General features: G+C 45.1%; 1 protein-coding gene across 2 annotated transcripts in view; it reads right to left on the bottom strand.

Moving 5' to 3' along the window:
- Positions 1-22,830, bottom strand: part of ETS1 (ETS proto-oncogene 1, transcription factor) — a 128,394-nt gene that overhangs the window by 64,766 nt on the left and 40,798 nt on the right. The gene's annotated exons all lie outside the window — the stretch shown is intronic.

Genomic DNA, 22,830 nt, shown 5'->3' with positions numbered 1-22,830 from the left:
AAGCATCAAGCCCAAGGCAGCCTACCGGAGACCCCAAAACAGAGGCCCAAATTCTGCTGCATGAGATTGGGAGAGTGCAGAACAGCCCAGACTAGAATCAGTCTTGGGCTTCCACAAGCTTCAGTTTTCCCCACAGCGGTGCTGGCACAGGAGAAAGCTGTGTCCCATCCCTCTGATTATCTCACCGTTGGCCCACGTTTCGCCCTTCCTTTTCACAGCTTCTCCTCTCAGATAAAACTGAGGACTACCTCTATTAGATGAACCCTACCACCAGCCCGGCCCCCAAAAAGTGATGCAGAGGCCCCGTGGTTTTGAATTTCTGGAGTACATCGTCCAAGACAGAACGACAGTGCAGAGCCCCCGTTCCATTTGGGAACTGAAAACACTTCGGACACCACAACAGGATCCTGAATAATTAATGGCTTGCCACTGATACACTGGTTATCATAAGTGGAGATAGTTAGTCTTAATTAACATAATCAGTAGATAGAGAGGCTCATACCTCTACTCATATTTATAGCTAGGACCAGACTTTGAGCTCTATCTTTGAGTAACTAGAAGATTAAATGTAATTTTTCTGAACATCTTTGGAGAAAGCTATTTTAATAGATTTTTTTCCCGATTTCTAAGCAGACATTGCGGTGAACTCCCACACATGCCTGTAACTGTAACTTCTGCCTTGGGTAAACTGTAATACACCTGTTTACCTTCATCTAATCCCGGCTTAGTCTCCCTGAAGCATTCTAACTTGGAGGCTCTCCCCCAGCAAATGAGGGAAGGAACCAAGAATAGAAAGTATAATAAATCTTGAACTTCTGGTTCAAACTTCAAATCACACCCCTCCTTCAGTAACCAGAGGAAAATACTTGTGTGGGATCATCCCATCCTTAATTTTTGAAGGATTGTTGTAATGCAGCTGTGTTTCCAAAAGGTATGAGAAAACAATGCTGGCCCCCAGATGACAAGAACAGACATTTCTGATCCTGGGAAAAGCTGAGGGAAACAGCTGATGAATGAATTGTGCATTCACACATCCAAATGAGCCGCGAAGAAAAGAAATCTTAAGCCAACCCTACCTTACCCACTAGGAATACATTAGCAGAAGAACTGAGCAAATCAAGTGTTGCTTTGAGAAATTTTGTTTCATTGATGTTGTTTTAAGAAGATGAGGGGTTTTGTTTTCATTCAAGTAAGAGGACTTCTCTATTTTCAAAAGCTTCCTCAGAACAAGTTCTTTCTCTCTTCTCCAGTGGGCTCTGCAACTTTCTTTTCCAGGCTAGCCCACACGCTTCTAATACCAATCCACCACCCCAAATGAGATGCCCATAGAGCCCTCCCTGATTAAACTGTAAACACTTTCCATTCTAGCAGTGGGGGTGTATTCCTTCAGTTCTTCCACGGTGACGACAACTCAACATGACGGTCACACTTCTCCAACCCAGCAGTCCTGAAGCACAGAGATTCAAACCATGTGAAAGTGCTAGCCGAGGAGTTAGACTGGCAACATGGCCAGGTTGGGGAGGTAGCCAGGAGCCACCAGAGACCTCCCAGAAAGTCCCATCACCATGAGCTAATCATGAGTATAGATGTTATCAAAAGTTATCCTTTAACCTTCTGGCTGAAACCTCCCTTAGGACAAGATGCACTGACATGCACAAGTTCGAATATTGCAAGTGTCAACCTGATCAATCAGTTTTGATCAATGAAAATTTTGTTCTCTTTAGGATGCAAGTAGATATTTCTAAATGTTCTTCTGGACTTTAGATGCTATTCCTGTCTTACCGTATCTTTTAAAGCAATGCCAATCCCAGTGCTTGATACGCGGCAGATGTTCCATAAATATGCGTCCGTCAAGTGATGAGCTATCAACTTCCTGGTCGTGTAGACTTCTGCTTTGCCATCAACTCTTTCTAAGCCAAAGATCAAGTGAGTTTGACATGCTCTGGCTCGTGGAGGTGAACTAAAAAGTGTCAATGACTCGGCGTGTAGGTCTGCCCTTTTTCTCGCGTGGCACAACAGAATTTCTAATTTCCCAGCATTCCCGTCACTTCAGTTCATTTGTGCCTCGGTTTCCCCACCAGCAAAACAAGATCATCCGAGCCTTGGCTTCTACTTGGCAAGCTGTTCCTAGATCATATCTGATTTTAAGGCATGCAAGAAAAATCTACTTCCTAGCTTTTGGTGTAATGTGGAATTCTGTTCCCCCCGACCTTGGGAGAAAACAGAACTGTATTTTTTAAGCATTCCTTTTGTCTCGGGGAATTACATCCAGCAAGTGCTGAGGCTTCCTAAACCCAGAACATCCTGTCAATAAGAATCAAAAAAATAAAGGCTGCAGAAGTTGAGGGATAGTGGTGTGGAACTGGACTTGCTGCATGAAGAAAATAGTCCGACTTCTATAAGACTCTCCTGGGGTATGCAAGGAAATAAACAAGCCCACTTTCTCAGTCAGATTCCTCCCTTGACTCCACCCCAACTTCAGTAAAAACTAAATACTAAAATACGCCCGATTTCAAAGTGGCAGAAGACAGACTCTTCCCCTCCCCAAGCATTCTAGAACACGTTGTCTATTTCCTGAATTTTGATCTTCGACAAACCAAAGGACCTCTGGGCTTCGAGCTAACAAACGCTTTGCTAGAGGTAAAGTACAAAAACATTCAGACCACTAACGGCTGATCCCGAACAGGTTGATGACTCACAGATGTCAATTGACTGGTTTAAAGGTAAGATTTCTTTTTAAAATGAAGAAAAGCTCCTCAATTAACAACCTGTCCGAGTTCGTGGTTGTTTTTCTTTGAGAAAAGGCAACCGTCTCGGTCGCAGGAACAGGCTTCAAATGCTGGACTCTGAAGCAGAGGTCTCTGTGCGATAAGCTGAGCGATAAAAAGCACAGGGGGTGGAAACGTGCCCGGGGCTTCCATGTCCCCATTATCGAGCAGCCGTAAAATGGAAAACCAGAGAGTGCCAGAAAAATGCAAATAAGCCTCTCCATGAAACTCTGATGTCAAAAGGCCGTAAGGTCAATTCAGGAACCCAAGTCGGGGACTCATATGGTGCTGTCACTGAATGCAGGCCGGCTCTGTGACCTCACCAAAGCCACTTAACCTTTTCTGTGTCATAACCTCATCTCTGTTTCAGGGAGTAAAATCACCCCTGGCTCTCCCTACCACGTACTAATACAGACTCATTAGCTATTGTTTAGATGGGACAATAAACAATGAGNGCAGCCGTAAAATGGAAAACCAGAGAGTGCCAGAAAAATGCAAATAAGCCTCTTCATTAAACTCTGATGTCAAAAGGCCGTAAGGTCAATTCAGGAACCCAAGTCGGGGACTCCTATGGTGCTGTGACTGAATGCAGGCCGGCTCTGTGACCTCACCAAAGCCACTTAACCTTTTCTGTGTCATAACCTCATCTCTGTTTCAGGGAGTAAAATCACCCCTGGCTCTCCCTACCACGTACTAATACAGACTCATTAGCTATTGTTTAGATGGGACAATAAACAATGAGCAAGAAGGGGAGCGGCAGTCAGGAGGGAAGCAGGAGGAGGGACGGCAGGGCGGTGGGGCGGGGAGGACTTGGGACCTATTTGCCTGGGGGAGAGCTCTCCATACGTACCCAAGATGAAAGTGGATATCACAGACTGCAGAATAAGGCTCAGGTTCAAACTCTTGCTCTACCAACTAACCCGATGAATCACTACACTAAGTCACACAGTCCTGAACCTTAGCTCCTCCATGTGTTAAGTAGGGATAATAACAGCACCCACCTTTTAGGGTGGTTTGGAAGGTTAAATGAGAGAAACGCGTACAAAGAAATTAGCACAGCGTCGAGGTCAGAAAGAGTGCTCAGTTACTGTGGAATCACCGTTTCTGCCTTTGCAATCCAGTACAAGGTAGAATACTGGAGAAATCCCATCCTTCGCAGAGAGGTTGGACCCCCTATTTACCTGAGCTGTCTCCAGGCAGAGATTGGGAGGATGGCCACGTTGAATCTAAAAGCTCCGCCAGCCTCCTCCTTAGCTCCTGAGTTGAGAAGTTACCCTTCTCAGTTGGGAAATTCCAGCACTACCTGACCAGAAGAGAACACTGTGCATTTGTATTTGTTTTAAGAATCACAGAAAAGCTGTGGTTCCGATGCAGAAGGAAGATCACGTGTGGTGGCTCTTTGGAGACGAAACCTAGGTCTTGGCGTTGTGGTGTGTTGGAATTAGATGAGTCTCTTAAAGACCTGAGACAAGCCCAGCCCTCCCATTTACAGAGGGGGTGGGAAATGAGTTTGAGAGAATAAGGAAGTCATTCTGCCCAAGGCCACACCGCCTGAAAAAGGCAGCATCAGGACCAGAACTGGACCCATGATCAAACTTCTCCTTTGGCAGCTCCTTACATTTACAGATGGCCCTTTTGCTGCAGAAGTCACTGCCCTTCAGCGTGGTCTGTTGCCCGACGCTCCTGAGACACGAAGCAGGGTACAATGTACACAGGAACAGATAGATGATCGGACAATTTCTAGAAATCTAATCATCTTCTCTGCACGGAACGTGTTGACTTGGGGCAAGTACATTACAGGACAACTACACTATCACTCCCTGTGCAAGACAGTTTGGCATGGGCTGTAAGGAGAAAAGGGGTCTGGGTTTGCTCCATTGCCGTCTGCAGTTTCTTTAGACTGTAATTATGAGCCATTCAGCTGCATCTGCAGCCCCAACAATGTGGGATGGATTGGCCCCATCCACAGACCAGGACACATTTTAAAATCCACAGTTTAGACATCACGTATTCCGCTTGCAGCAAATCTGACCCCAATCACACAGAAAGAGGCGGGCAGCTGCCAGGCAAGGCTGCAGGGTTCTGAGGCTTCCCCCACACCCGGAGCGGCAGCCTGAGCATGTTTCCCAGGAATGCTGCTCCCTCCCAGGCAGGGGTAATGCAGAAGGCCCACTGCCCTGTGAGCCTTTGGGGGTCGTGTAATTTGGATTCCAATTTAAGTTGTCCTAAATTGGCCTCCTGGGGAGGTGGAGGGATGATGGCATTAGCAGAGATGGCAGGAGAACCAGAGTTCTTTAATGACACGGCAGAAGAAGAAAACCAGGCTTGCAGCAAGGTGCTCGGTACCCCTGAGAACAGGCCCCTGGCTCCTCCCCAGGATGCAGGTGGTTTCATCTGCTGGAAGGCGGAGGCCCTCCTCTGATCTTGCCCTGCTCTGCTCTTGGTTACAGAGACAACATCAGACTTCAAAACAGATGTTCTCTGCAGTTGTGGTCTGCATCTCAAATTAAGATAATTTTATTGTGGAATCTTCCCCCCTTCTCCTCCCTCTTTCATTTTGAAATGCCATGGCAATTGCCCCAAAGGACTAGCATTTACCACCCTAGAGATGAAGGAGCAGCAATGGGGTGGAGAATTTCTTCGCCCTTGTCCTTGATACTGGAAGCCAGACAGAGGAAGCAGATAATACTAGAGGAAGAATACTCCAGACAGGAAATGGGACGATGGCATTGGTGGAAGCAGAAGCAGGAACTGCCTCTGACAATGGTGGAAGGACAAGCTAGGGGCCAGAAGGAAGGGGGGGTGGGACACGAGGAGACAGAGTCACAGTAATCCTGTGTCTTTATCATTCTAGGACCTAACGCCCCAAGACTCCAAGATGAAGGTAAAGCCTGGTGATCCACCCAGTAGTTCACAGAGCCAACTTCATTGTCCTGCGTGGCCAGTAGTGATGGAATGACAGTAAAGTAAATCAACAGGGGGCCTCCGTCCGGAGCAGTTGCAAAGGACACAGAGTACACTGGAAGTGACAGGGTCTCAGCAGGTCACAGAAGATGCAAGCGAAGGTCAAACCAAAAATCGACACCGAGCACAGAGGCTCTTTCTCAGTGTTTTCCTCATGTGAACATTTGCTGTATGCAAAGAATTTCCCTTCCCATCCCCTCAAGGTGCCGCTTTTGTGCTCTGCAGCCCGCACCCCCCCCCCCCCAGTGCCTATGTGAACCAGCAAGTCCGCCTCCCACACTGCCTCAGGGCAGAGGCTAGTTTCCGTCCTCATTGTCACCGAGGTGCTCAGCTCCAGACAGAGTTGCAGAATAAACTATCTTGATTATCTAATTAATCAACAGATAACTTTCTATCACCCCAGAGACAGATCTTTAACTCAGATATCTTACAGTTTTTGTAAGACTTAAATTTCCTCAAAGTTTGAGACTAAAAAGATAACCAAGTGACTCTTTTCCGACTGAAAGGTCTTTATAAACTATTCTTTCTGTTCCTCAAATCTCCTGCTTCCCATCCCCTTAAAGGAAAACGTTGCCTAAGGTCACCTCAGTTGCTATATTTTCATCTGAGTATATCTGGGTACGGCTGTTCGAGAAAACGGCATTAAGCTCACCACAAAGCAAACTACTCATTTTGTCGTTGATCCGAACTTCCCTATAGCCCACTGTTCAGTCTCAGACTGCTGCTCGGAAACAGCCGTCAGGGATTTCTGAACTTTAAGTTGACTCTTATTTCACCAATTATCATGAAGATAAGATGCACTCACTATATTCATTATTTGTAGCAATAAGAGAATGCATGAAGTGGACGCAATTTTCTCCATGAATAGGTTGTTGACACCTGATGAGGAGCCCAGTGCCTGTTAGAATTCCCCTCCACCTTCTCAAATTTACTGTAAGTGGTCAGGTCCCCAGAAGCATGGCACCCTCTACAGTAAGGAAGGGGATAGGCTGAAAGTAGGGATGGGGGCGGGAAGGGGAGGGGGAGTCGGCCAAGCCCCTCCCACCTCGCAGGGGTACAGAGGCACCGGAGAAGGCTGAACACTTGCTGGCTGGAGTGTGGTTGCCTTCTCCTCTCCGCACTTAAGTAGTTATATCTGCTAATAAGCAATAGAGATGTATCCATGGGAAAGCAGACTGATCTTAAACCGTAGAAACCAAAGACAACGGGTTTGGTTAGGACCCACCGTTGCCCCTGAGCTGTGCTGGGTGGGCGTCAGGAGGTCGCATTCTTTGGCATCCCTTCCTTCAGACCCAGGTTCATAGAAGAGGCCTAAGAAAACATGGAATGTCTCACACTGAGAATATCGTACTAGCCAGTAAAACCAACGTTCTTTGAGTACAACAAAACATTCGTCTAGAACGTCTCACGCAGGAGTCTGTTTCTGTCTTACCTTTAGCTGCACAACATTATTGAGGTCTAAAAAGTTTGTGTGAATCCCACCTTTGCCGCTGCTGAAGCTAATAACAAAGGCAGTGAGATTCAGAGCTCTTTCTAAATTCTCTTGCTGTTACAGATCTGAAAAATGTGCCCAGAATCTGAGTTCCATAAATATGCAGGAAGGTAAATCCATAAAAACAACTCTAGGCCATCTAGTGTAACGATTCATATTTAGAATTTACTGAGCACCAAATATGTCACTGATAGCAAGTTGACCAATGAGAAACAACCTCAAGAAGGGATATGTCAACTTCTCTGGGATTACAGCTCACATTTAATTCTCCGTTCTTAAGGGCCCAGGAGAGACGGAGTCTCCTTTAATTTACAGGAAGCCAGCTGTGTTCACTCGGCCCCTTGCATCACCCTGTGACGGAGGCGGAATGCAGCACGTGGTTCTGATGATGACGCATGAGGTGGAACAGACCCCAGCTCAGTCTCGTCTATCTAGATGGGCTCCTACACAATAAAATCCTTTCTTCCTTCAAGCTGGTGAAGAGGAGAGATGCAAACTCGACCATGTGTAACATGTAAGGAGGCGCCATTTAATCAGTCAGGCCTGGGAAGCACATTCAGGCATTCAACACTCAAAATCATAAGTAATTATAGGTAACATGGAGAATGAGGAACGTAGAAAATATAGAAGGTCCTTCTTTGCGGAAGTGTATTTCACCGGATTGATCAGAAACACGTGTTTTCCCCGGATTGGAAACCCATCCTGAAAGACTTCATCACCAAAAGGCCTTGGTGGGAAGTGCCACTAGGGACCCTTAGGGGAGGGGAGAGGAGGGGTGAGGAAGGCACAGCTGGGTAGGGAGCTGGCCACAGCCTGTGGGAGAAAAACACACTCCACAGACAGCTCTCTTGGGGCAGGTTCCCAGAAGACATCCCTTTCCAGGAATGAAAAATTCTAAATAATGCAGAGAATTGTTAAAAATTGAAAGGATGATGGACTTTTCTTTCAGGGAATTCCGAAGCATTGAGAGAGACCAGATGGCTGGCAGCAACCACTCCAGGTCCAGGAAAGGCCCGGCCTCCTCATACCCTCCTCATTTTCAGGGAGCTAACATGTTCTGTTGTGGATGCTATTGTTGTTTTTTTTTTTAATTGAACTGCATTGACTATTGAACTGCATTGAACTGCAGTGGAGGTAAGGAGACACTTCCAAGTAAATGTCCATGCTTGCAAAAAGCCCATATAAAGACCTGCAGTTTTTTGCCAAATGGACTATGAGGCTTTGGTTTCCTGGCTGCAGAGAATGTACTTCAACTCTAAAATAATGGCAGAGGCAATGTAGGCAATTGGGAAAGAACACACAGGCTTCGGCAGAAGATAGACAGCAGTTGGGTCTGACCCTGGGCATTCTCCAGCCATCGGTCCTTCAGCCTCCAGAAGCCTCAAATTCTTCACTTATGGCATGGAGCCAAGCACAGTGCCCAGTTCAGAGTCGAACTGAATGTCGATAGAATAGGTGCCATGTGACTCACACTGTGTTGGATACAGAGCGTGCCCTCAACAACACTTCACTGCTGTTTTTAATTTGAAAACATAAGTGTGACTTTGGATGTACTGAGTATAAGATTGTTACACAAAAGTTCACTCAAACTATGGCATATAGTGTTCTTCAAAGATATTAGGACATGGTGACCCCTCTTGGTGTGTGCTATTAAAATCGTGACATAAAGATCAAGATAATTTTAGGTCCGAGTCTGCAAACCGCACAAATCCTGACACCATGCCTCTTGGATGGAAGGGGATTGATTCCTACTATGTACATGTGAAATGTGGTTATGGAAGTTCTAATTGCATGTTCACAGCTACATTAGACATTAGCAGCAAATAGAAACATATGCAGCCTCTAGGATTCCTTCCAATATTGGATTCTTTCCACTTTGGGTTGCAGGTTTGATACCCATTCAGCGACTTTGTGCCACCTGAGCAAAACAAGATCTTACACAAATGGCCTCGCCCGTTGGCTTTCAAGCTGGTCAGCTATTTAGCAGAATCTTCTACACTGTCCACACATGCCCTACACCACGCTCTGAGGTTGGCTCCAAACTAGCCCCCGTTAGGCAGCACACCACTGCACTCACTTCATGCAAGTCTTTTACTGCATTACCCCACCTTACATTTTCCTTACCTGACTCTTTTGCTAACAGCCAAAAGTTTTCTAACAGCTTAAGTTGTGCTGTAAACCTCAACCTCTAAGCATCTGTAGCTGGGCCGTACACAGGCATTTAGTTACGGAATGTTGGACCCATGTAGCGCTCCCTCTGAGCTTGGACTTATTATCCAGAACTCAGATGAAGTGTTTTACTTGCTGGTGGCAACTACCTGTGCTGACCAGTTGCCCAAGGAAGCCAGGGAAAGGTATTCTCATTGCCACTTCCAACACCCACCAGCCATGGGTGCACCATGGCTCGCCTGTGGCCCTCTCGCAACTCAGATTTCACTATTGGGAGGGCATCAGCTACACAATTTGTCCGCTAGCACTACCGGTGCCTGGCACCGAGCCATCAAAGCTGGCAGCGTGGAATATATGTGGTCTTCACACTGGTTGCTTGTTCCATTTTGGCAAGATTAACGCCATGTCATTGGGAAAGTGAACTTAATTGGTTTTCTGGGAGTACTTAGTTAAGTCACCCCGCCTCAGCTCCAAGTTGATTAAAGTGTAGCTTTGCCCTTTCCAACAAGCGTAGCAAATAAATGACGGGGAAATACTCCAAAATGCACATGGCTGGGTCCTCTCATTCTTTCTTTTTTTCCTAGTGACATTGGGGAGGTTTGGGCACTGATCCTGCACACACAATACTGTTCTTGTTCTTCTTTTCTCTACAGAGCAGCCTTGAATAGCTCTGTCTAAAAGTATAAGCAGGGGCAGCCTTAGGCTCCAAGAGATCAGAGCCCTCATGCTGGGCCAGAACAAAGACCCTGCTTTTCCCCAACAATTAGCCCTGCAAAAAAGGACATCTATCTCCCTCTATTAAAACCACCACGTGCCTTCAAGTCAGCCCATTGTAAAGCTAATTAAATAACACGCCTCTCTCCCCATGCAGGTCTCCTGATTAGCTTTCCTCGGTGCAAAACCTCTGCAAAGTGCCTAGAGACAGACAAGCCAATGCTCCACTTCTTACAAACTCCCCCATCAGTCTTTGAAAAGCCATCTTCTCCATGGTGTTTCCTTGGTTCATGCTGCATATTTATCCCTAGCTCAGACTTAGAGTTACCTCCAGCGTCATGGAAGAGATGAAATTTCTCTCTTTTTTTAAATAAATGGTTTGGGAAGGAAAAATTTCTGCCACCGTGTAAAACTCTCTGGAGAGAATCTGCCGGCATCACAGTTTGAAAGTGCCGCTCTCCCCACCAGAGGGGAGCATGTATGAAGGGCTTACACCTGAAGCCTCCGAGAAAGACACAGCCACAGGCAGGTCTCGGCTCAGGGAGTAGTGCTCAGACCTGTGCAAAAGATAAGGTTCCCCGGAGAGGGGTCAGAGAGGAAGGCAGAAATAACAGAACACATCCTGACCACAATTTTTTAAAACATGATGTAGAAATAAATTCCTTCAAAGACTTCTCCTTGCTAGCCAGATACAATCTGATCCCTTGCCCACCTTTCGACCACACGTCACTTCTTTCCCTGGAAGGGACCAATGATCTGGGACTTGTTCGAGTCCTCTGAACACACCCTGCTGCTTCACCCTGGTGTGCACTTTCACAGGCCTTTCCCTTTCTGGAAAGCCCTGGTCCACCTGTCCCACTCATCTGTCAGGACACGGCCGCAGACACCACCCCCATCCCTACAAAGGCTTCCAGGCCCTTCCTGGACACAATCCTGTACATTCTCCTCTGTGTTCTCAGGACAAACTGCTTCCAATCAGCACATTCAGGCTCTGACTGAGCATTCACTACATGGCTAAAAAGCAACTCAGCCTCCCAGGGCGGGATCCATGTTCTATCCAAGCTTTCATCTCCAGTTTAAAACACAGTAGCAACCATAGTAACAAAGTAACTACTTAACAAATATTGAAAGACCAGATAATGGAATAAATGAATAGGTGAATGAAATAATGAATAAAAGGATGAATGAATGAATGAATAAAATGACCCTTCGAGATTCCATGGGATCGGAAATAGTAGAAACAGGTCTACCGCCCGCTTTGCTGCAAATGGCCTGTGTACTCGGGAAACAATATTAACATCTTAAGACACAGTTCTCTCTACTTGAAATTATCCAGTCTCATGTACAGATTCTACACACATACATACACTTTTTCGATACAATTTTTTTAAATAATAAAACTGAAGGAGACACAGCCAGCCATTTTCTAAATCTTTTTAATGGCTCGAGAGTTTAACTTTTCAAACCAACTCAGTCTTTGAGGCTTCTAGCTCATTTAATATTTAGACCCTACAAACCTTTCCTTCCAAGTGTTCCTCTGAAGACTCACTAATCTGCCAGGATGCTCTATGCAGATGAGAGATGACTAAATCATAAAGAAATCCCATACAGTTTCAATTTTCCATGAAATGGTCATGGGCCTCAAAATTAGCATTAAAAACATTAAAGCACTTGGCAAAACAGAATTTGAACTCTGCCAAATCCCCAAACATTTCAAAATAACCAAAGTCATTGAATGATTCCAATTTCTAAATCACAAAGCCTTGTAGCAAAAACCACCGCCTAAGGATCCTGGTATAAATTCACTTCTACGTAGGATGATATTGGGGGTCAGTTCTTTGCTTGTTAGTTTACCACCACAGTCTCAATTTTGAGAAGATGTGTTTTTCTAATATTTGAGGATGCCTTCCATGTAGAGAAAGCAATCAAGGCACAAAGGAGCTGAGGGGATTCCATGGGTGTGTGGTAGCCATCACAGTAATCAGTAATCGCATCAGCAAAAGCATTCATGACCTTCAACCTGAGACCCAGGGAGCAAACACTGCCATTCCCTGCGCAATCACTTTGCTCCGGCAAGCCTCCTATTGCTGAAGGGGAATGCTCACCGTAAAACAATCATAAAGGGCGGGAGGCTGTAAAATCAAATTCGGGCTAGCAAGAAGCTCTTTATTACTCGCTTTTACCATAGTGCACCTCCATTTTTAACACCTTGCCTTAAGGCAGACTCACCCAAGGCCTCTAATGAGGGAAGACAAATAGAGCTGAATTGTATACAGAACTATCTCCTCGAGATACCCCTTGGTATGAATACAAAGCAGCCATTGAGCGCTGAGCATGTAAAAATCACACCTGTTAATTCATGAAGGACAGGTCAAATAAACTAAATGGCAGGAATACTTTGTTACAAAAAGATGAATAGAGAACCGGGTAGAAAGAGAAGAATGATTGGAAATGACTATGGGTGTGAATGCCAGATCAATCAAGTAGAAATACGAGATGCGTATAATCAATGCATTTTAATCAAAGAACATAAGATAAGAAACGTGTATTGTGAATGTGAGTACTGTCATGGAGATATTGGGTAAAAGAATTAAGCACCCTGTGTAAACACAATGTTATGAAGGTCTTAGGAAACAGCATACTTTACATGGGATAAAAATAGCTGCTTTCTGAATCCAATTGAGATTTTGAGCAATACCGAAAGGCATAATGTAGACAAATCAAGACACAAAGAACCATCTCGTTAAAGAGAGGAAGGGCAGGGGATTGACTATACAGAGCAGCATGTGGATAGTTTGGGTCAATATATTCCAGTTAGCAGGTTACTTAAGTAATGACTTCAGGGTAACCTGGCCATGTAACCCTGCAAATAGGATTCCTTACAAGAGTAATTAAGAGACATCCATTACACGCTATCTTCATAGGGTTTGGGGTCATTTTATTTTTTACTTCTTTTTATTTTATTTGTTTAAATTATAGTTTACATTCAATATTATGTTAGTTTGTCTGTTATGTCTGTTAGTTGCAGGTGTACAGCATAGTGGTTAGACAATCGTATACCTTACAGTATCCGTCTGGTACCACTCGAGGTCAATTACAATATTATTGACTATTGTCCGAGCTGTAGTTTACATCCCGAGACTATCCTGTAACCGCCAATTTGTACTTCTTTATCCGCTTACCTTTTTCACCCAGTCGCCCACACCCTGCCCCCTGGCAACCACCGGTCTTTTCTCTATGGCTATGAGTCTGTTTGTTCTGTGTGTTCACTTACATTGTCCTTTTGTTTGGGTCATTTAAGTCCTTCAGGTGTCAACCCTCAGAAGTAGAGGTGAGTAAGCACCGCTCCTTTCCTCTGATGGAAATAACTGCATGCATTCCCTTGTCTGGCCTTGAAGGTCACAAAGTGCCTCCGTCGGCATGAATTCCCAGCACCTCTGAGGAATGTCCAGAAAGAGGGCAGCCCCCCAGCCCTCAGCCCACAGTGTCTGTCCCTGGTGGAGAGACTCTCCAGGGCCTTGCACAACCAGCTCTGAGTCAGCTGCACAAGATATGGAAGACACACATTCGCTCAATCCTTTCACATTATTCCCAGGTCCCAGATCACTGTCACCTGCCACTCAGGGACCTTTACATGTGGTTTTTCTCCTGCCAAGTGTTGTCATCGTTTGTTGGGTTTCTCATTAGACCTTTTACCACTTATGTACCATAAACCTTCTGAGTCATTGTTTCCCCACCGAGAAAGTGTGTGTAGAGAGGGAGACAGAGGGAAGGCAGGGTGGTGGAAAAAGATTGTCAATGCGTTAACTCTAACCCATCGCCACTCAAAATAGGCAATAATAAGCGAAGCTGCCGTTGGGAGGTGGATATCACCCGGTCCCAAGTGATATGTCTGCCTGAGCTCAAGGAAGAACCAGAGAAGGAAGGAAATCAGAGTTGGAGATTAAGGGAAAGGGGAGGAAGGCCTCGCTCCCTTCCCATGGGGCTGGGGGGCAAGGGAAACTGACTCGAAGCGCAGCCCTGCGGCCGGCAGGTCAGCGCCTGCGGCACTTCTCTGCACAGCTGCAGCAGGGAACTCTGGGAAGCACTACGAGTAAGAGCAGCTGCGCACAGGACACAGATTGCTGATATTTTTCCATTTAGATATGTATCCTGGGGTGACAGAATAACCTGTCCCTGTAGAGACTTCCAGACAAGCAGGGCATGGCATTACAAATGCACACACACAACACATTCTGGGAAAGGGCTCGTTGTTCTAAAGCCACCCATCTCCAGGTCTCCACCGCAGGCCCAGGGAGCACCCGACAGAGGGGGCAGGAGAAGAAGGCGGCCAGAGGACGTGCGGGGTTGACTGGGTGTAACGAGTAGTGGCACCTCCCATACAGGAGGTAGTTCCGTTTCCGGTGGCTTCACGGTAGCAGTTCGTACGTACCTTCCAGATGCCAGAACTGATATATTTATTCCATTAAGTGTTTTATTTGTGGCATACTCTATGGATTCAGGATGTTTTCCAGACAGCTATTAGTGACATTCTTTAAAACCCATCAAAGATAAGACAAAAAACCCTAAAAAGTATCAATATTAACATCTGAGACAAACAAACTTGCATTAAATGAGATGTGTGCAATTAGTTCATAAAATGTGATGAAATTTGCCTAGGAAAGTTTGCTGATTTTTTCTTGGAGTTGAAATACACTGGAGTAAATTAAAAATTAAATATTGTCTGTTTTGGTTCATTGTAATACTGGAGGTAAGGAGGAGGGGTATGTTCCTATCTCGAGATGAGGAAATTGATAACCATTTAGCATAACTAGATTTTCAGATTTTGCATTCTTCATAAACTGGATACATAATGGCTGTTTTCTGTTGCCCTTTCCTGGTTTCTATTATTTCACACAACTTGCTCAAGGCCCAACACACGAGTCCAGCTAACCTGGCCTCAAATTCAGAGTCTGTAACTTACTAACGCCGTAGCTTTTGGCAAGGTACTTCAGCTATGCAAAGCTCAATTTTCTTGTCTATAAAATGAAGTTACTAGTAACTTGCAGGATTTTTTGGTAAGATTTAAGTAAGATAATGTGTGTAAAATATTTAACAGTATCTGGCTCAAAATAAAGAATATACAGCATTTTTTTTGGTTGGGGGGGAGGTTCAAAAAAAAATTCACATGCCAGACCAGATTTGGAACTCAGGTATCCTCAACTCACTAAGCTCACTATACAGCAAAAAATTCTCATTTACCACAGTTAGCAGTGTTGAGGAGCCACTCAAAACAAATGGTTATTTATGCCAAAGATTAAGAAGGCAGTTCATAAACACAGGTGCCCTACGTATTTACAAATCTCTGTCTACAAGAGTGTCAAGACAATAAGGAGAGAAGAATCTTTGTAACAAATGGTGCTGGGACAACAAGAATCACACACACAAAGGAAAGACACTAGATCCCTCCCCACTGTGCACAAAAATCAACTCAAAGTGGGTCATAGACCGACATGCACGAGCTAAAGTGATAAAACTCTTATTTAAAAAAACACATGATTTGCAAGAGTGAATCATCATCACGTTGGAGTAGGCAATGATTTCTTAGCTATAACACCAAAGTACTAGAAATGAAAGAAAAAACAGATTAATTAGGCTAACCAAAACTAAAAACTTCTGTGCTGCAAACTATAGAAAGTAAAGGGGAACTTTTATTAGGGGAGAAAATGTTTGCAAATCATGTATCTGACAAGAAACTTATATTCGGACTAAGGAAAGAACTTTTACAGCTCAGTAGTAGAAAGACAATTCAACCCAAGAATGGGCCAGGATTTCAACAGACATTTCCCCAAGGAAGATGTACGAATGGCCGATAAGCATACAAAAAATGCTCCACATCATTAAGGAGATATAAATCAAAACCACAATGGGATACCACTCCACATTCACTATAGGAGCTAGCAAAAACAGAAACAATGACAGGCATCGGTGGGACGTGGAGAAGCTCGGGCCCCCGTGCACTGCCGGTGGGGATCCAAAATGGTGCAGCCACTTTGGAAACTGGCTTGCCACTTCCACAAGTGGTTAAGCATAGAGTTACCATGTGACCCAACGATTCCACTTCTAGAAGAGAAATGAAAACATGTGTTCACACAAAAACTTCACATTCACATGCATGCTCATAGCATAACAGACACAAACTGAAACAACCCACCATTATCAAATGATGCATAAAGTGTGGCACATCCACTTGTTGGAATCTGATGTGGTGGTAAAAAGGAACGCAGTACTGATAAATGCTACAAAACAGATGAACCTTCAAAACAGTGAGAGAAGTCGGTCACAAAAGGCTACTTAATGTTTGACTCCGCCTGCAAGAGAAATCCAGAATGAGCAGATTTATAAGGACAAAATTTCAACCAGTGGTTACTAGGGCATTGGGGTGGGAGGGAGGAGAGAGAATGGAACTGATTGCTGANACCCAATGATTCCACTTCTAGAAGAGAAATGAAAACATGTGTTCACACAAAAACTTCACATTCACATGCATGCTCATAGCAGCATTATGCATAACAGACACAAACTGAAACAACCCACCATTATCAAATGATGCATAAAGTGTGGCACATCCACTTGTTGGAATCTGATGTGGTGATAAAAAGGAACGCAGTACTGATAAATGCTACAAAACAGATGAACCTTCAAAACAGTGAGAGAAGTCGGTCACAAAAGGCTACTTAATGTTTGACTCCGCCTGCAAGAGAAATCCAGAATGAGCAGATTTATAAGGACAAAATTTCAACCAGTGGTTACTAGGGCATTGGGGTGGGAGGGAGGAGAGAGAATGGAACTGATTGCTGATGGGTGTGGGATTTCTTTCCGGAGGGACAAATGTTCTAGAATTAAATTGTGGCAATGCAATACTGTGAATATATTTAAACCCCTTAAATTGTGTACTTCAAGTAGGTGAATTGTATAGTATGTGAATTATGTCTCAGTAAAGCCCATCTCAGTAAAGTTGTTTAAAAAAAAAAAACTCTCTGCTTTTCAGAGGTGAAGGCAAGACAAATAAGAGAGAAAGAATTTCCTATCATCCAATCAAGCCCAACCCGTGGAGTCTATGAACATCATCATCTCAAGACCATTTGCTTAACCAAAGTTCAGTGGAAAAACGTCTAACATTTCCATGACCTTCTTTTCTAAACTTCCTAAGTGGCTTAGAGAGAAGCTGCCCAGGAAACTCCAAATGGAACCTAAAAATATTATCTCCTGGCTCTGTAAACATTAGGAACGCTAATGAAGTGAGCAGCAGCAGGCCTAGGGAATGGAACGTTTCATTCAGGTTGCGAGGCGTAAGCGGAGTCTCCACTCATCTCAGAAAGGCAGGCAGGAAGGCCCAGAAGGGGCCAGGTTGGGGTCAGGGAGGTGAAAATCAACACAGGGTCCATAAGGAAAGAATAACATTGGCCAAGGATACATAAAGCAGAGCAAGAGTGACCACATTCTAAACAATAGTAAAATAGCCCCCGTTCAAATCAAACTCTGTTCTCACTCTACCGACCAAGTTTGGACAAGTGAGTGCCACGCAAGGCAAACTCCCTCCGCCTTCACTCTCACACGGTTTGGAAAGAGGCCATGGGGGAAACCACACTGCGTGGGTCTCCCCTTCCCACTCCCACTCTCTCGGGGCTCTCCTGGCCGCCCAGCGCGGTTGTGTTCGTCTCGGGTCCCTTGAGTTTATGCTGATGTTCTCTGAGGACCAGTGTGACAACTATGTTGTGCCCCACACCATGCAGAATAAGGGCTCAATAAATGTGTTCATTGATGAAGATAGGGTAGAAAGGTGCTCTAATGTAACCAAAATCTAAAACTAGTCGAAAATCTTGAATTACCCCTGATCCAATTACGGACCAAGATACCACCACCCCTGCACTAGCTGTGACAAACTTGGACAATCAGTGTATAGATTTATCACGTCCTCTGCTCTGTGCAAAGTGTTGGTTACACACTGGGGACACAGAAACAAACAGTCAAGTCCTTTGGCCTTAGAGGGAGAGAAAACAACACAAAGAGCCTTTTGGACCAATTTCGAATTTTGGTCTGAAGGGTTTGAGAGGTTTTGCTGCTGCTGCTGTCATTGTTTTTAATTTTAGTAATTTCTTAACTTATGTTAAAATCCTCCATACTTATCAGAATCATCTGGAGAGGTGAATTTAATAACCCTGCTTTGTGCACGAGTGCCTGCGACGATTCAGGCATTCTGCTGGGTACAGGCAAAAGTCCTGCCCTCGAAACACACACGGACTAACAGGGAAGACAAGGGCAATTGCAACCCAAGTGCAAACATCTCTACAGTTCCGGTTCTCACTGGTATTGGGGGACACGATTAGGGCCTGAACTAAGGCACTGACAATGGTGGGAGAACCCCTGGGGTAAATTCAAGAGATATTTAAAAGATAAAGTTGACAAGACTTGAGATCAACCAAATACAAGGATACAGTGGTCTTCGCTGCTTTAATCTCCTTAGAGTTTTTCTCTCCTCCTCCAGTAATGGCCCCCCCTGACCTCACTTTCTAACTAAAGAAAAAGCAGGAAAGAGGGAGGGAGGGAAAGAGAGTGAGAGAAAGAAAGACAGATGGACAGGCAAGGGAGTGCCCAGACAAGAGGGACTTGACAAGACTGATTTCCTAGAACTCCCCAGGCTGACACCGTCACCGGACTTCTCAGTTCTGTAAGTCACTAAACTCCCTTTTACACTCAACCTAGTTGAGCCAGTAGCAGATTCCTGTGACTTCCAAACAAAAAGAGCCTTAACCACATAAGGGTTAAGGCATAACGGAGGGAATGAATAATAACTTCCAGTTTCCCAGCCTGATGATTGGTAGATGACAGTGTCATTCACCAAGACAGACTGGAGGGTAAAGGTTAGGTTACAGAGGAAGGAAAGACAGGGACGAGCTCAGGTGTAACTTCGAGATGTCTGTGTGCTGTCCGGGTGAACTATTTACAGTCCGTAGACAGGACCTCAACGTGCTAACCAGTAAATGAGGAGACTGAACTGCCTTTCCCGCAACTATTCTTTACTATGCAAATCGTCTTTAAAAAGATATATTTTTATAATGACTATACAAAATCATCAAAACATGGCATATATGCACATGGCTAAGTAGTGATGCATGGCCAAAAACAGGAGAAAGATTGTGTGTTTTAAAGCAACCGAACCAGCATGGATTTTCTCTTGCCTGTCAGGCCGACCCTTCACTCTGCTCGTGGATGGGAAGATGATGAATTTCCACTTTCCCACTCTGCCAAACACTGGGGAATTCAGGAAGTGAAAAGAGAAAGTGATCAGTAGCCATGGGGAAGGTGCAGAATGATGCTTCAGACTCTCCATCCTTATCCCCCAAATCGTATTGGCCCAGTTCCCCGATCAGCGTGCCTAGCCCGAGGCTCCTTCTGCCTTGCTCGCTGAAGCAAAAGCAGCAGAGGGTCCCCGAAGCGACAGCTTGCTTTTCAGGTCTGACCTGCTCTTCCCCAATGGACCATTTCCTAAAACATTCCTCTGACGTTCCCTGAAAAAGTTCTGACATTTTTGTCTTAGGTGATAAAAGGATAACAAAAATAAAATGACTTAAATGTCTTCTGAAACATCTTGCAAATTTATTTGAGGGGAGAGGTAAATCACAAATTCCTTTAACATTGGATTTCAGAGATAAATGAGATAAATGTATCATTTTCAATGATAAATGATTTCATCGCTAGTCTAAATCCCTTTTTTGCTCATTTATTCCATCTTTTCCATCATCTTCAATGGATCAAAGAGCAGCTGGTAACTCACTGGAGATACTTTAAGAAGAGTTAACTGGACACTAGTTGCATAATCTTAATTGATGTGATTCTTCGTTCCAATCACCGCTTACCTGAAGCGTGACGTCTGTGAAAGTCGATGGAAAACTTGAGGAGGAAAAGAAATGGAAGAAGGGAAGATGGCTGGATGCTCGGAACAGTACTTAATGTACAGCACCAGCAAGGCCAAATATGTCCTAACTCTGGAAACTGCCCTGAATGTCCTAAGAGGGCTGATTTTCTATATTTTACAACTGAAAGTTTTTAAAAGCTCTTCTGTATAAAAATAGGTAGAGAGCAAAACAAGTGTTCCTTCAATTCTATTAAAAACTTGCAAGATCAGGAAGGAATTTTGAAAGGGCAGAAGGGAAAGTGATGAATTATTTACTAAAAAAAAATATATGGAATTTCCCTCCTCGCCAGCCCAGAGAGATGCCGGTGGCCTGGGGGCCTGAGGACCTGGGGATAAACGCCCTGAAACTAAAGCCTCGCCCCTCACCCTCACCCCTGCTGGTTGGCTGGGACACATTTCCATTCCACCCTCTTCCATGATCCTCCCTCTCCCGGCTCCAGACCACCAGCGCCACATCACACATGAGTTCAAAATAAAGAAACGCTTTTCCTAAAGAACCCGCACACAAGTCATCTCACTACCCCAGCGCTTAGGTTTATACAGCAGACGTCTTCTTCCAGGAAAAGAAAAAGAGCACTCCACGCTCCCTCACAGGGAACAGCTGTGAGGAGAGAAATGGTATTTAATTCATTGTGCAAGATTCAACAATGGCCACACTGCACTTTTAAAAGCCTTTTGATAGTCAAACCCGCCGAGAACAGCCCATCCTGTGTGCTGAAAAGCCGCTTCCCCACAATTAGTCTCCCTATTCAGAGGTCCCAGGAGTCTGTGTAAACCTCAGCACGTGCTGTGTACGCTGCGGAGAGTTTGGAGCATGTAACCTTTCAGAAACTTTCCAAAAAGGGTTTCCTCTTGCTCTGCGACTGCCCTCACAAAGCTAGCTGGAGGACCAGTGACAGGGCCAAGGGGGCAGAGGCGCACCACTGAGGGGACAGAGCTGGGGCGAGTGCCCAGCAAAGCAGGCAACCCCATTCTGCGATGCAGCCCCCTGGGCTCCTACCTGTGCGTCAGTAAGCAGCGCTGGGCCAGAAGAAACCAGAGAGGAGCCCCAAAGAAGTCAGGCTGCAGTGGCCCCCTTTTCCTGTTCCATCCATCTGTGTGAGAGTCCCATGGCTCTCTGGTTTGTGGGACGGCCAGACAAGCTTATATTCTCTTCCCCTGGAGGGTAGAAGTTAGCCACCAAGGCTAGGGCAACAGGGAGAATTTAATTTAAAAAGCTGTAGGGCAGCAGGTAATGTTTGTGTAATGGTTAGGGACACAAGCTGTGGAGTAAGATCCCAGTTTGAATGAGGCTCCCCCACCTCCTAGAATTACAGTTAGACTTCTTTGGAGAAGTAACTGTACCTCTCTGAACTCGTTCGTCTCATTTGTGAGATGGGAATGACATCGCCCTCATGAGAATGTTGTGAGAAAGAAAGAGATCACAGGTGTGGGATCCTTGGCCTACAGAAAGTATTCAATGGAGGGCAACTCCTCTACCCTAAGTCGTTCTAGAAGGAAAGGCCTTCTCTTAGATCTTCTACATTAAGGTTATTTTAAAACTGAAGAAGAATAAAATGTGAACCATTTTTACTTTATATTCTTTTTTTATTGATCAGTAGAGATAAGCTAGAAAGAGAGATAAGTACAGTAAGCTATCTAATTAGAAATTCAGATGGCCTGAAACCATGTTTTTAAAAAATTCCAAACAAACTTTGCATCATGGTACCTTGGTTTTGTCATTCAGGAACTTCAAATTCAGATTTCTCAAAGTACAAAGCACAGGTGAACTGCTGGGATATTTCAGATATCGTTGAAGCTAAACAACTTTTTATTTCCAAGTTTTGCTGAGCCCTCCAAGAATAGCCCACAGTCATGTCAGCTTGTTCCCTGATAAAACCCAACATTCCACCTATGAGCCTTCAATATGAGGCAAGCCCTCAACCCTGTTAAGAATGTCCATCGGGCTGACCAAAGAAGGACACGCTAAGAGGTCCCGGCGCTGCCACGGGCTTGGAGACGCTCTCTCACTAGATGTGAGACCTCTGGAAATGGTCTCCTCTTGTCTAAGTTAGTTGGTGGCAGCAAATACAACAAACAATGGTTCTGAGAAAAGCCAAAGGTCAGGCATGAAGGCCATGACTCTGAAGGATGGCCCGGAGTCAGAGGCGCTGGCTGGGAGAGCGTGGCGTCACGTCGCTGTTCCTGTAGCCGTGGTTGGAGGGCTATTGGCTCTGCATTCCTGCCCCCAATGGAGGCACTGTTTTCACCACCCATTTTCCCCCAGGCTCGACACAGAGATGCTGAGGAACACCTTTTTCTCCCAGAAAGCCTCTGAGCAGCGGAGCACACTGGGCTCACCCTTGGTGTTCTGCCCTGTCCCCACCTCCGCCTCACAGCAGAGAGGCCACGGTTGATGACCCTCACAGCTGTTTGGAGAGATCATTCTAAGGAGCATAAAATAAAAGCAGACGTGGAAAAAAGGAAAATAGAGAGATGTGGCTAGACTTAAGGCAAGGCTCCAATGCCCAATGTCTCTGAGACAATGGGATGGAAAGTTTCCACATCTACACACACTTTCTGGGAAGGCCCGAAGTGGTGAGAAGGGATTGATTGGAAGGATGCTCACACCAGTGAATTCAATCCAGTTCAACAGAATAAGCTTGGCGTCCTCTGCAAGTACACTTCGCTAAGTGCCACAGGGGATACAAAGATACCTTCCCCTTGCTTGGAGCAGCAGTTCTTAACTTTGGGGGGAGTCTCAGACCACTCTTAGAATCAGGGGA

This window comes from Sturnira hondurensis, unplaced genomic scaffold (assembly GCF_014824575.4).
Source record: "Sturnira hondurensis isolate 20B ecotype Veracruz unplaced genomic scaffold, ASM1482457v3 Scaffold0024152, whole genome shotgun sequence".
NCBI classification, from domain to species: Eukaryota; Metazoa; Chordata; class Mammalia; order Chiroptera; family Phyllostomidae; genus Sturnira; species Sturnira hondurensis.
This window is presented reverse-complemented; position numbering and strand designations above follow the sequence as displayed.